Source organism: Psammomys obesus, unplaced genomic scaffold (genome assembly GCF_907164565.1).
Source record: "Psammomys obesus unplaced genomic scaffold, mPsaObe1.curated_primary_1811, whole genome shotgun sequence".
Lineage (NCBI taxonomy): Eukaryota > Metazoa > Chordata > Mammalia > Rodentia > Muridae > Psammomys > Psammomys obesus.
Genome location: NW_026585895.1, coordinates 11,493,199 through 11,508,203, shown reverse-complemented (window position 1 = coordinate 11,508,203; position 15,005 = coordinate 11,493,199). Strand labels below are relative to the sequence as shown.

The 15,005-nt window shown below is 38.4% G+C and overlaps 1 protein-coding gene across 1 annotated transcript in view; it reads right to left on the bottom strand.

The window, feature by feature from the left end:
• Nucleotides 1-15,005, bottom strand: part of Ola1 (Obg like ATPase 1) — a 112,571-nt gene that overhangs the window by 16,634 nt on the left and 80,932 nt on the right. The window lies entirely within an intron of this gene.

Below are 15,005 nucleotides of genomic sequence, written 5' to 3'. Positions count from 1 at the left end.
CACACACACACACACACACACACACACACACACACACACACACACACTGACACATACATCTTTAAAAAAAAAGCCCTAAAACCCTGAAAGTACTCTGAAAGGGACACAAAATCCCTCTCATTATTGTATAAATAACTTCAAAGTTAAGCAAGGCCATGTTAAATGAGAAATGAACTGTCCTAAAACAAGCAAGTAACCAACCCACTTTCTGGCCTTTTCCCTATAACACCGTGCAGTCAGGACACAATCTCAGCAACTTCTGAAAGATGATCTGGTCTCTACAGGGGCAGCACCACCAACCTCAACGGCATCTTTCTTACTCCTTTGTTTTGTTCTGTTGCATAGACAAACGGAGGACTTAGCTGTTCCTTAAAGTACGCAGGTCAAGTGTGCTGCCATAGCACTTGGGAGTTATGCATCTTCAGCTACGTAATGGGCTTGAGGTTAGTTTGAGCTACATGAGACCCTGTCTCAAAAAACCAAAACCATAAAAAGAAAAGCAGTAGCCTTTCTACATATACCAATAACGAACTTTTAAAAAAGGAAACCAGGAAAAAAAAAGAAGCCCACTCAGGTTTCAAAACAAAACAAAAAGCATAGGAATAAACCTAACCAACAATATGGAAGCTCCTCTATCATGAAACTTTCAGATGCTGAAGAAGGTACTAGAATGTATACTATAAAAAAAAATTAAAAGGTTATATTACTAAAAGTTGATTAAATACAATTACCATCAAAATTCCAATTACTAGGGAAAAAATACATATGAAAGCACAAAGGATCCCAAATACCCCAAGTAATTCCAGGCAAAAAGAACAATGCTATAGGCATAGCTCATTTCAAAGTATGAGACACGAACACGGCAACAGAAACTGGCATAAAGGCCTGTAGACTAATGGAAAAGAGGAAAGAAAGGAACCACTAGATACAGCCGCCTTACTGTGAACAGAGGAGTCAGAAACATACACTGGAAACAACAGTCTCATCAGCAAACGGTGCTGAGAAAACTGATGCCCACAGGTACAAGAATGAAAATAGATCTGCCTCACCCTGTACCCAAAAAATGAATTAAAAATGGATCAAAGGAGGCTGGGGAGAAGGCTCAGTTGGCCGACTACCTGAGGCCCAAACATGAGCACCTGTGTTTCATCTCCGGTACCTACTTAAAAATCCAGGTGTGAAGGGGCACTCTTGTGACCTCGTGCTGAGTGAGAGACAGATGGATCCCAGGGGCTTGTTGGCCAATCAGCCTGGCCTAACCAGCAAGCACGGGTTCCACTGGTTAGCTCCCGACACCTGAGGCTGACTTCTGGCTCTTCTCAACCCCACTCTCCCACCCCATCACGAACCCCAGTTTCTGAGAGATGACTCAGAAATGAAGAATATTTGTTTTTCTAGTAGAGGACTAAGTTTGGTTCCCAGCTCAGTGACTGTCCGTATTACTCCATTCCAGGGGATTCACTGCCCTCCCCTGATCTCTGTGGGCACCATACAATGTACATGGTGCATATTTCTACAGGCCGGCCAAACACTTGTACGCATGAACTAAATAAGCAATTTAAAAAAACGGAGGAAGGGCCTCAGTGTAAGACTTGAAACTGTGCTAGGAAAAAAAGAACTGCTAGAAAAACTGAGTTCTTTCCTTTCTGAAAATAACTCTAATATAGGACTTAATCCCAACAGGCACACAGGATTGCGTGAAGTTAAAAGGCTTCTGCATAGCAAAGGAAACAATCCTAAGGGCGAAGAGAGAGCCTACAGAATAGGCAAAACCAAACCAAACAAACAAAAAACCATCTTTGCCAACTATCCATCTGACAGGGAATTAATATCTAGAATCTATAAAGAACTCACACTAGGCCCAGAGTAGTGGGCCTACACCTTTAATGCCGGAACTTGAGAGGAAGAAGGAGGCAGATCTCTGTGAGTTTGAGGACAGCCTTGTCTAAATGGTGAGTTCTGATTCAGGCAGGGATATATAGTGAAGTTTCTCTCTCCATCTTCCACCCACCCAGCACATACAAAATCTAAAAATATTAATCAGCAAAATTCAACTAAAAATGGGGAATGAATCAAAGAGTTCTCAAAAGAAGAACAAATAGCTAGTAAATACTTTCGAAAGTACACATTAGGGAATATAAACTTAAAGTGTTTTGAGATTCCATCTCAATCCAGACCAAATGGCTAATACCAAAGAAACAAACAGGAACTGTTGGTGATGATGTAGGAAAGGAGTACCCTTTCCCACTGTTGATAGGAATGTAAATCTTTGTAGCCACTATGAAAGTCAACAAGAACAGACCTCAGGACCCAGGTGTGCTGAAGAACTCTAAACTGACACCACAGAGATACTTAAGTATCCATGTTTATTCAGCGCCATTCATAGTGGCTAAAAAAATGGAGAGAGCTTTGATGTCTTAGATAAGAAAATGTGGTACATAACGCAATGATGATTTTTTTCTAGTAGGAAAACAGATGAAGGGGATTACATAAAATAAGCAAGACTTAGAAAGACAAAAACTGTATGTTTCCTCGAATTGTGTGGGATCTAGATTTAAATGTACATGTATATTCAAGTGTGAATGTGTGGGAGAGTAGAATGGGCACCAGGAAAGGGGGGGAGGATATCTCACAAGAGGGGGAAGAAGAGAAGAGGATACTAGAACTCACATGACACAGAAGCAGAAGGGCAGACTGTGGGGGAAGAGGAAGGAAGAAGGCCAGGTGTGACTGTTACTGTTCTGCTGCTGTGAAGAGACACCACAGCTAAGGCAGCTCTTATAGTTTCATTCACATCATAGTTCCACCACCTAAAAAATCAGGGCACACACTCAAGGTAGCAAGCTAGAGGCAGGAACTGAAGCACAGGCCACGGAGGAATGCTGCTCACTGGCTTGCTCTCTATAGCTTGTTCAGACTGCTTTCATATAGCACCCACGGTGATACGGTTCCTCCTATAGAAATACAAGAAAATGCACCACAAGTCTGCCTACAGGCCAGTCTGGTGGGGACATTTTCTCAAGTGAAGTTTCCTCTTTCCAAATGACTCTAGTTTGTGGAGAGTTGACACAAAACTAGCCAGCACACTACCCTGTCACACTGTCTCTTACTAATTCAATTGAAAAACAACTGCCGAAAAAGCTGTATTAAGACATACTATAAGTAAATGAATATTGAGTGTTTTATATTTATGGAATATTTCTGTTCAAAATTATAGCACAATAATAATAACAAATGAGAAATGCTATGCAATTAACTTAAATCAATTTTTAAATTTTTTTCTCCCCAGTGGAGGAATAGAACAGGTTTCCATCTTCTAATAATTCATCTTATTGTCATTAAATGTACCATCTCTACATTGTGATCTAATAAATAATAATGAAAGTCACGGAATGTTACGTGTCTAATTGGTAAAGACGAAAAGAGCAACAATCCACAGTATTACATGTGGTTAAGGCCAATACATTTTCTTGAATGGCTGCATGACGTTACTCACTATACCTTATTTCTTTTTAAAAGGGGAAAAGTAAAAAAGAAAACCACTGGAAGACTTGGATATAGTACCTTTCTGTACTACAACACAGCAACCATAAACAGTACTAGAGAACATTCCTGATACACAGAATATTCTGTCACACTGTCATTTACTGTTAATACTATGTGTCAGACATTATGCCAGACAAAGGCAGTATCTTTTCCCGGAGCTTATCTGCCTGCCCATAGGATTGTATTGCCTAGTGACGTCATAGATGCTTCACATTGTAAAACTGTGTTTGCATGGAGTGAAATTGCCTAGCTACACTTTCCCCACAATGTCACCATTGCTATGCCACGCATGACTGTGTATCTACACACACTTGACAGAAACATTTCTTTTTAAAATTATTTTAAATTGAGGTAGAATTAACAAAGATTTAAAATGCAAATGTCCTAGATATTCAGTTTGATGAATTTGGTACATATACGTACACATAACTGTCCCATAAAAAATTACACACACATTTTATCTCTCTAGTAAGTTCTCCTATCCTTTCTGCAGTCAATCCCCACCATCTCTGTGCTGCTCTGTGTATGATATTGGTGAGCTGTATGACACACAAGATACAAAGAGTCCAAAGTTTCAGCCAGCAAGATGGTTCTGTAAGTGCAGGTACTTGCCACCAAGCCTGAAGCTGAGTTCGATTCCCAGAACCCACACGTGACAGGAGAAAAACCTCCTGTAAGTTGTCCTCCAACCCACACACATATTGCCCTTTCACATAAATAAACAATAAGTAAGTCAATGTTTTGTTTTGTTTTTTTAATATGAAAAAAAAAAAAAACAAAAAACCCTGTAATTCTTTTTTTGTTTTTCTAGATAGGGCTTCTCTGTACAGGCCTGGCTGGCCTGGAATTAGCTCTGTAGTCAGGCTGGCCTTGAACCCTGAGAGATCCACCTGCTTCTGCCTCCTGAGTGCTGGGGTGAAAGGCGTGTGCCACCACGGCCTGGCTAAGATCCCGTAATTTATTTACCCATTTTACTACTGATAAGTACATGTGCTGTTTCCAATTTGGGGATACTACAGTGACGTTGCTGGTGTCATAGTCTCGTATAACAGAAACATTATTTCCTTTGAGTACACACTGGAAGTGCAAAGTTGCGTTACAGGGTGAGGTTCTTAATTTGAAAGAAGCTGCCCACTTTCAAAGGTGGCTGTGCTGTAATTTGTTTGTAACAATAGTGACTGTTCCGACTGCCCTCAAAGCCAAGCAGAACAAAATGCCCTGAAGTTTCTGAGTTTGATTTATTCTGAGAAAGAGGTATCAGAAGTACTCCTTCATCCACTGTAAAGCTCTTCCACCCCCAAACCCAGATAAGAGTCACACAAGAAATTTTAATCAAGATATGCTTTCCATACTTGCATTGATTTAAATAGGGGAACTGTATAGTAATAATAAAAATATACAGCTATATGATGACATTGATTTGAAAGAGAAGGGCTGATAGCTTCTTATCTTCACAGTTTAGCTCTAGATCAGGTTGGCCTAGAATTCACAAAGATCCACTTGCCTCTGGCCCTCTCCTGAGTGCTGAGATTAAAGGCCTGTGCCACCAATGCCCAGCTTTAAAAGTAAGATTTTTAAAAATCTATTTTATCTAATTTATGGTGTAAAACTTACAGACAGGGAAGGCCAACTGCATACACAATATTTCCAAAGAGGGAGGAGAAATGGGCTGTAGTGTAAAAGACAAGGGAGATTAAAGCAAATTGTTCCAAAAAACTGGAAAATTAAGATCATGGTTATATGCTTCATGAAAATATCTACTGAAGAAGGAAAAAGTGATGGTTCAGACAGAGCCATGTCAGTAGATAAATGGAGTTACATCATCCCATGTGTTATAGAGAGGCTAGTTATGGCCACGTGTAACTTAGCGCTAGCAAATCACTGAGATTTTTTTCTTTACATGTTATTACATGGCTTCTTAAAGAAAACAATAATTTATGCCAGTAAAATCACATGATCTTCATTTAAATTTCAGGACCTACAGATGACATTTTATTGGAACAACGGTATGCTCGCTTGGCTACACGCTGTCTATTACTGCTTTAACTTCACAATGATGAGGTTGAGAAACTGCACCAGAGACCACGTGGTTCTTAAAACTGAAAAGGTCTACTCTCTGACTCACTGCAGCGAATGTGCGGTGCCCCTTATCTGGGCAGAACAGACTAGCTCCAATCATCTAGATGCTTTACTGCTGAAGACTGAAAGTGAGTGTTGATGAGATGTCTATATCAAGGCTCAGGGACCTATGCAAAAAGATGGTAAAGAGCCAGAAGAGGTGTGTTTTCCAGACGCCACAGGGCAGAAGCACATGTGAACTCAGATTCTGACAGCATGCACAAGACCTACACAAGCTCAAGACATACAAACATCCCGGCAAAGAGGAGAAGAGGAGGGCATGAAGCCTCACCCTAGCTGAGGAGCTATTGGCATTTGACCACTGCCTGAGAGAGGGCAAGCGGAGTGTCCTTAACGGAGTAACCCCTGTCCTAACACACTCCAGGGCAGGCCTCACATCTAGGAATATTTGTATTCCCAATACACAGACTTAGTGGGTTTCTTTCCTGGGGTGAGAGGCAGGGAAGAGGGCAAGAGAATACAATGTGAGGTGGTTAGGAAGGTGAAGGAGAATTTGGGGGGGACTTGGGGAACAGATAGGAATATGACCAAAATCCACTGTATGAAATCCTCAAACAGCAAACAAAATATTATTTTAAAAAAATGGTTGAAATAAAGGAAGTAAAAAACAAGCAATGAAGTTTTGGCCAAGCATGTTGATTCTAGCAGTTGGGGCAGAGGAGAGGAGAGGCGCGCAGGTATACACAGTGAATTCCAGCCCAGGTTAAACAGCAAGACCTTGTATCAAAACCAACACTTAAACAAAAACCAACAGATTTCCAGTCATTCTTCAGTCATTCATTATTTATCGAGTCCATTGCCAAGCACTGGAAATATAAAACAAACAAGCAATCTCCTCCTATTCGTGGAGAAAGAAACGGGACAACTAAGCAAGATCATATTGCTGTGCTAAAGGTTCCACACACACACACACACACACACACACACACACACACACACACACACTCTACCATGATAGACGGGGCGCTCCTCTTTTGAGGGGCACTGGGAAGCAGCGTTGGTGGGAGGATGTGGCACTGCTAACGCAGGCAGGTAAATGCTCCGAGACTTCCGCAGACACAGAAGCAGGCCAAGGGAAATGACACCGTGGACAACACATGCTCAGACTATTTCCCCCGAGTTTTTCAGTTGTTCCTACTACAAAGTACACGAGCGTAATTAGGTTGATAGATTCAAATGGGTCAGAAACAAAACAAAAATAAGAAGAAGTGCAGCATCATATCATCACTTAATTGCTGAGCAACAGGACTGGCTCCAGAAAGTCATTTCCACTTATAGTGCATATATGGCAAGTTTGTTTGTTTGTTTTCCAACAGTGGGAAAACAATGTAAAATGTAGGATACTGGCAAATCAAACATGCCAAATAAAACTTAAAAGTAGTAGGCATCGCTTAAAGTAAAATTGGGCTTTCCTTCTTTTATTCTATAAATACAACCTAACAATGAAATATAAACACAACCAAAGGGTAAATAAATACTTCTACAAACAATAGGGTACTCTTCCATTGTTTTCAAGGCAGCCTAATGTACCCCTGAAGCTTGTGGTAAGCTAGAAACTTTGGAACAAGAGCTGTTGTCATCTGGTCATTTTCAACATATACCAACATAACTTGAAAACAGAATCCAAACATTTTATAGGTTGCCCTTGCAGTCTATTCTATGCCTAAAAATAATTTTTGTTATCTTGAACTTAGAGTACACATAACTTTCTACTTAAAATTTAAGCAGGTTGGAGTAGCATGAAAATCAACTGTTCAGTAATCTTTTAGACGTTTTTAAAATAGTCAGGCAATTCTAGTTGATTTTTCCTTATGAAATGTGAGAAAACACGACTTCGAATCCTTTGAAACACCAGACACAGGTCTATCAAAATGGAAGGTGCGGCTCAATGTAATGATTCATAGTGTCTCTAATAGAAGGATTCAGCAGTTCGCGATCGAGACCTTTATTTCTTCTCTGAATAAATGATGCCTGAAATTTTTATTCTTGTTCTAATGGAATTTCAATGGCCTTCACTGCAAATCTACTGGAAATTTTTGCATATTAAGTGGAAAAAATTAAATGATGTTAACCACATTTTAATGTGATTAAGGCTGACAGGGTCATTATTTCTGCTAATCACTCAGTTTAAAAAGCTCAAACAAAACTTTATAACAGACAAGGTTTTTAATTTTATGTATATCTTGTTGAAATTAAAAAAAAACTGTAGAAGAAAGCAGAGGAAAAAAAAATCATAGAACACACAGTCCTTGAAGAAAGGAAAAGCAATGAGCAGCTCTACAGTTTGCAGATGGGTTTCATTATACTTAATCTGGTGATGTAAAAACAAAAATGCAAAACAATCTCATGCCGCACATGCTCCTCTGGTCTCTTTCCTTTTAAACACGGAGTGGGTAAGAAATGCACTTTGTAGAATTGTGAGTTCTGTGTTTCCTATTTGCTGCTAAATGGAAACAAATATCGTTTTTTTCTTTAGATCTTATAGCAAACTAAAAACAGAATTAATGCATAATACCGCCTCAAACAATTCTTCATGTTCTGTATTCTATGTTAATCTATTCCATACATCATGAATATTCCAGATATAGAAAGATAAACTAAAAACTACTGATAAAAATCTCCAGAAGGAGTGACACCAATGGCTATCAGCAGAATAACAGGGATTTTAATGACCAACAATACGTACAGATAATTTGTCTCTTCTATTTTCTGGTTCAAAATTTACTTTGCTTACCGGTCATTCTATACTAGAAGGCAAATATTAAATTAATCCTTGAAGTTCATGGGCATAAGGGGTAACTCTGGGACTCCGTTTGTGTGACAGCATGTCATAATTTTCCAAAATGAGTAGGAGCCAAACCCAAATAAGTTAATCAGCCTCTTCTCTAAATTCCTTGCATTTCACTATCCGTAAGAAGTAACCTGTAGCTGGGGATTTAGGACACACAATTGCACAAAACCCCACTCAGCACCTCACGACCTCTTTTTGTTGGCTGTAAACCACTTAACCAATGCTAGTTGCTGAATATTATCTTTCAATTACTAACACATTGTAATTTCTATAAATGATCTGAAGAATATAACTCATCCTGACATATGACTGCAATGTGAAAAGCCTTACTCTAGGAGTTACAGCTTTGACTGAAACAGAGTTAGTTAGCTTTTAGAAGACTGATGAGTAAATAATTTTTTTAAAAGAAACCACACCTGGAGTTCAAGCAGTCTAATTCATGTTGACTCACCTCAATCTAGTAGACTCACACCAAATTCATTACACTAAAAACAAACATCTCATACGCAAAAAGATTAGATACATTTTGCATTGTAGTTCCTCAAGGCAATATGAAGCTATGATCATTTCAAATAACAAAGTAGTAATTATAAAACTTCAGCTACAGGTGCAGTACCTTATCAAAGACCGACAGTCCTTCCCACGGCAAATTACTCAATTGCATGCAAATAGAAAAATGAGTTTACCTCACTGATCACAATCTAAGCAGCTAACAAAAGCAGAACACCTGGCCATAAGCAAGTCCTCTCAGTGTAATTTATGCTAAAGTCTGAAAAATTGCTGTTCTACTTTCGTATTAAAAACCAGAAGCAAACTACTCCTCAGTAAGAAGCTCAGGCTTCTGTGCAGAGAAAGTGATTAGAGTCTGAGTAGATTATATAAATATGGAGAAAAGAATTCAACTTGAGTGCTGCATTGTGCCGTAATCCTTCTTGTCCGCAGAAAGAATTAATATCGTTGAACTTTTTTTAGAGTGATGCTATGCACTGGTGCATCAACTAATAACCCTCCAGAATGTCTCTGCTCATCTAAGAAGAGTCCCTGCTGAATGTTCTAATGCATCTTATTGTGAGTCTTCAGCAAATAAAACTTCATGTATGAGCTCATGATGTGCTCTGCTGCCAGAAAGTCGCAGGCTCTGTGGGAAGCTCTTTATCTTCCCAGCAGTCAGTTCTCCGAGAGCATCAGTGCAGCTACTGTAGTTACCTGTAGATTACTTGTATTTTCTCACATCTGTGTCCAGCAATCTAAACCATGATGATAAAGGGTCATTAGGTTTTGAGTGAGGAAGGGGGTGGACTAGACAATTTGCTCTGATAAGCTCCTTGTTGGGAGCTCCCGTTTAGAATGTGAAATGTCAGACATACACAGCTTTACACTAAAAGGGAAAAGAATTTTACTTTTCTGTACAAGCAATTAAAAATAAAGCAGTTTAATGCCTCATTATAGTCTGCTGATTCTCACTTTACTTAGGTGCTTCACAATTAAAAGCATTTAAGACAAATAATTTTCTGCTTTTAAAATGGACATCCACGCTCTATTAGCCACAAAGAATTCGGGTACAATTACTAAGATAACTGCTGTTTGGTGCACAGCAAAGCAATTTCCCACAGTGGGACTTACAGTTCAATTTACCAGTTGAGCAAATATTTTGTGCTCTGTAGTGGCCTAGAGAGTTAAATGCCATAGGTAACGTCGAGAAGTGTTATACTTGGAGAAAAGTTTCTCCAATACAAATAGATGTTTCAGATTTCAAAGTATCAAGAACATCCTAACCCCCCAAATTAACATTATAAATTTAAAGAGTACCACAAAGCACAGCTGTCACATAGAGTATGCCTCACTTCTTTCTCATACCTGAAACAAAGGCTGAGAACTTAAAACTCACTAAGTATAATTTTATTTTCCTATTTGCAATGGATTCTAAATCATTCTGATCCTTAATCACATTTTTGTAGCATCAGCTGATAGAATGTTACATTCTTGATTAGATTATGAAATAGGAATGCTAATTACTTAATTTTAAATGGTCTAGAATAATTGTGTCAGATTGCAGAAATACACATTTTAAAGTTTGTTCTTTTGGCATCTTAGGCTAACTGCACATGGAGAGGTGAAGAGGAGACGCATGCCGCTTGGTGAGGACAGAGTGTCTGTGGAGTCATCGTGTACCTCACTACTAGGTACGCTTACCCTAGTGTGGCACAGTGTCCTCTCCTGAGAGGATGTTTTAAGAGAAAACAGTGACTGGTAAAAATAAAAGACTGGCCAGCCTCAAGGAGCTATATTAAAATAACAAAAGTATGTGAATAAAAGCATACAAATATTTTTAAATGAAAGATTAAGTATTGACTTGAGGCTTTGGGGGGTTGGTTTAAAAATGGCATTTATTTGGATTGTTTGAAGGCTTTCCAATATTGCTGGAGAAGAAAAATAAAAATACTATTTTCAAGGTTGTTTGCTAGCATTAAACACAAACAAGCAATATTTTCTAAGATTAAAAACAAACACGAACATTTAAAAATTCCTGTTCTGCCTTTAAATACACAAATCTCCAAAAAACAAAAACAAAAACAAAATCCTAAAACCAAAAAACAAACATACAAAAACCCTCTCACCAAAGCTGGAGTACAGGGCACTATGATTGCTGTAAAGACATTTCCTAAAATAAAAATGATCAGAGAACATAACATTCTGGGAATGAACACCCTAAGGCAGTGTGAGAACACAAACTCATGATAATTATTCATGCGCCAAGCCACTGTAAACCTAAATCATTTCTCAAGACCTGGATGTGTCAGGAACTTTGACAATTATGACTGGAGCCAGGAAACCCGGAGCACTGCAGAATTTCTTATGAATTTCTCCAGTTACTTTTTATAAATGCTGTCTTGGATGACAGCTTAATGTGTACCACATGCAATATTTATTCTTCTTCAGTGTCAGACTGTCTAGCCATCCCAGGGAATACAAAGACTGTCACTTATTAGGATAAAAGCATAAGGAAGGTAATCAAGGACACATGTACCATCAGCCAATCACGCGCCATTTCAACATCCTGCTCCATTCATAACAGTTCAACAATTATTTGCTTGCTGATAACTTGCTTTCAGGCTGTTTGTGTTCACCATAATGGTGGTTTGCATTTATTTTGCTCTTTAGAATTGGACACTTGCTGTGCCATACGTATTTGTCAAAACTTTATATCTTCTGTCAGAAATGGGCTAGAATATAAAATAATTTCTGTTTGTCAGGAACAGAATACAACAATCAGTAACCCTTGATGTCAATAGGGCACTAAAATAAACTATAAAACTGCAAACCACAACTATTAAACATTTCATAGGGAAAAAAGTCCCTAAGTGATCCACGGTAAGAAAGCAGGTATTCCTAGCAAAGCCATACCCACACCTCCTGCACATGGAAAAGAATGCTGACTAGCCTCGCTGTTCCTTTTGTTTCAGTTTCTCAAGCTTATGAAGCTTACAGAATCTTCCAATCTAATTCTGTAGTCTCAAAGCTATATATTCTAAATGTCCAAGTAATAATAAGTCACAGTGAAATATAAATACTTGGCAATCCACACATATTTTAATTAATAACACTTAAAATAAAACATCCTGGCAATAATAATCATGCTTTGTATAATTAAAAAAACACATACTTCCTAAATCTTATTTAGTTCAAAAGCTTTATTTACTCAGATATGGCTTTGCAGCTGTATTATAATAGCCTTGAAAAGCCCTTGATTCAGGCAACCACGTTATCTCTGAATATAGAAAACAAAACAAATGGTTGCTACCACTGTATTCTCTTGTTCTGTTCTCTTTTGTCTCTGTTATAAATATGGCCTCAATAAGCTTAAAGTTCTATGATATGATAAATTGTTATACATTCTGTTCTTTAAAATATAATTTGGGGGACATTTCCAAATAATGAAAGCATTCTTATAGATTTCTCTTTCCCACTCTCTATTTAAGAATCGTCTTGTAACATAACTTAGTTTTTTAATACATTAAGTGATTTGCTTAAAGTTATAAGGCACTATAGCATAGCTACTGACTAGAAAAGAAAATATGGAGACAGAAATTCAAAACTCCATTTGGTTAGAAAGGTTAGGGACAGATCTTAATCTGAAAAGGGAGACAGCAAATTGTAATGGCTGCGTTCCGTGTAAGTCTTGAATGTTCACAGGACAGTAAGATATAGCTTAGTGTTCGACATAAGCAGTGCTGGATCAAGAGATTTACTACATGATGACAAGTTTCAAGCACTAAGTAATTAGTCTACTCGTGCTCATACACATGTGTTTTCTTACGGAATTAGAAGAATCAAATAAAAATCACATTTAAAATGAACTCATTTTTATCACAGAATAATTCAACTTAGTGTGTTTGCATATAGCATATTATTTAACTCTCACAGAGCTTTAAGAAAAACATTGTTATAGATGAAGAAGTCAAGGGCTACAAAGGTCTGTCCTGGAGGGGAAAGACCTGGAGGAGACAGGAGCTCCACAAGGAGAGCAATAGAGCCAAAAAAAATTGGGGCTCAGGGGGTCCTGCAGAGACTGATATATCAATCAAAGACCATGCATGGAGAGAACCTAGACCCCCTGTTCTGATGTAGCCCTTGGGCAGCTCGGTCTCCATGGGGGTTCTCTAGAAAGGGGAGCAGGGGCTGTCTCTGGCATGAACTCAGTTGCCTGCTCTTTGATCCACCTCCCTCTGAGGGGGTGGCCTAACTAGGCCACAGAGGAAGACAATGCAGACAGTCCTGATGGGACCTGATAGGCTAGGATCAGATAGTAGGGGAGGAGGTTCTCCCCTATCAGTGGACTAAGGGAGGTGCATGGGAGGGAAGAAGGAGAGGGTGGGACCAGGAGGAGATGAGGGAGGGGGACTACAGCCAGGTTACAAAGTGAATAAATTGTAATAAGTAAATAAAACAATAACAACAACAATAATAATAAATTAAAAAAAAAAAACAAGGGCTATAAGGAAGCCAATCAGATTGTGTTGCCACAACTTTCTAAATTCTGCAATTAATTGTGTTCTCTGGCAGATATGAGTTTTTGTCTAATTTCTCACTACGATATACACAACGTATAAAATTCTTTGCATGCCTTTTGCTGCATTAAAATGGGCAAAAACATTTTATACTTTCTCTTATGAGTTCAAACTACAAGAACTCTTCCAAGTATTTAACTAGGCTTCTTATTTCACTTCTCTTAGCCTTAAGTTGCCCTCATTAAAGAGGCTATACTTTGTCTTCTAAGGCTGTTAGAAAGATCAAACACAGCACAGAGCATATTTACATGCCAAGTCAGGCACATAGCAAGCATTTAACTTATGGTAGTTATTTCTCTCAAAGCCCTGTATATCCACACACACATATGTGTGTGTAGACATATGTACACACACATAAAACTCCTACCATTATATTGCTATGTACTAAAATAGTAATTAGCTAGAGCAGTACACAAATCATCCATCTGTACTCAGTAAGAGACACACAACACAGACAGACTTGCATCTCTGTTTTTAACAAGGTTCTCAAAAGCAAACCCTTCTTAATGCTGAGAAAGGGAAAAATGATCTTCCCTGAGGGTGGGAATGGTTGGTTACTATTACTATCACCAAGTAATCAGCCCAGAAAACAGACAGAATTTAGCTTAGACTAAACAGGCTGTATTTATGTATTTAGGAATGTATGTAAGTACACACACACACACACACACACACACACACACACACACACACACAACGACAATTAAAGGAAAATGAGAAAATGAGGCCATGATTTGAAAGAGAACAAGGATGGAAACTTTGAAAGTAGGAAAGGGAAGAGGCAAATGTAATTATATTATAATCTCAAAACTAATTAAAAAATAAAATATAAGAATAAATACTATTAAAAATGTGTTGAACACAGTAAATCAGCATGTGGTTAAGCACATGCCTGCAGTTTGGTGGCAGGGCACCTGTAGTGTCCCTACAGCCTGATTTCATCTCTCACACTAGAAATCAGTCCACCAATCAGTCAAACCAGTGGTTGGAGAAGCAGTTGTCTTTTTTATTTTTAAAATTTATTTATTTCATTTTGTGTATGAGTGTTTTGCTTGCCTGTATGACTGCTGTCATGTTCGTGTAGTGTCCACAGAGCTCAGAGCAGAGAACATTGAACACCCTAGGACCTACAGGTGATTGTAAGCTGCCATGCCACTTAGTTACCAGCAGTCAACCCCAGGTCCTCTGCAAGAGCAACAAGTACTCGTAACCACTGAGCCAGCTTTCCAGCCTGAAAGCAGATGTCTTAAAAAGCGATTAATATATATTATCTACATAAAAACAGATAAACTATTTTAATGATGGTCCCTGCAAAGGCTGTGAAATTAGAAAAGATTTCAGTGTAGAGTCCATAAGTATGGCTTTTTAAATGTTATTTTCAGTTGGCATTCCCTACTTATTTTATGGCAAATTTTTAATCTCAAAAAATGTTTAAATTTAAAACTTAGGTACATATGTAT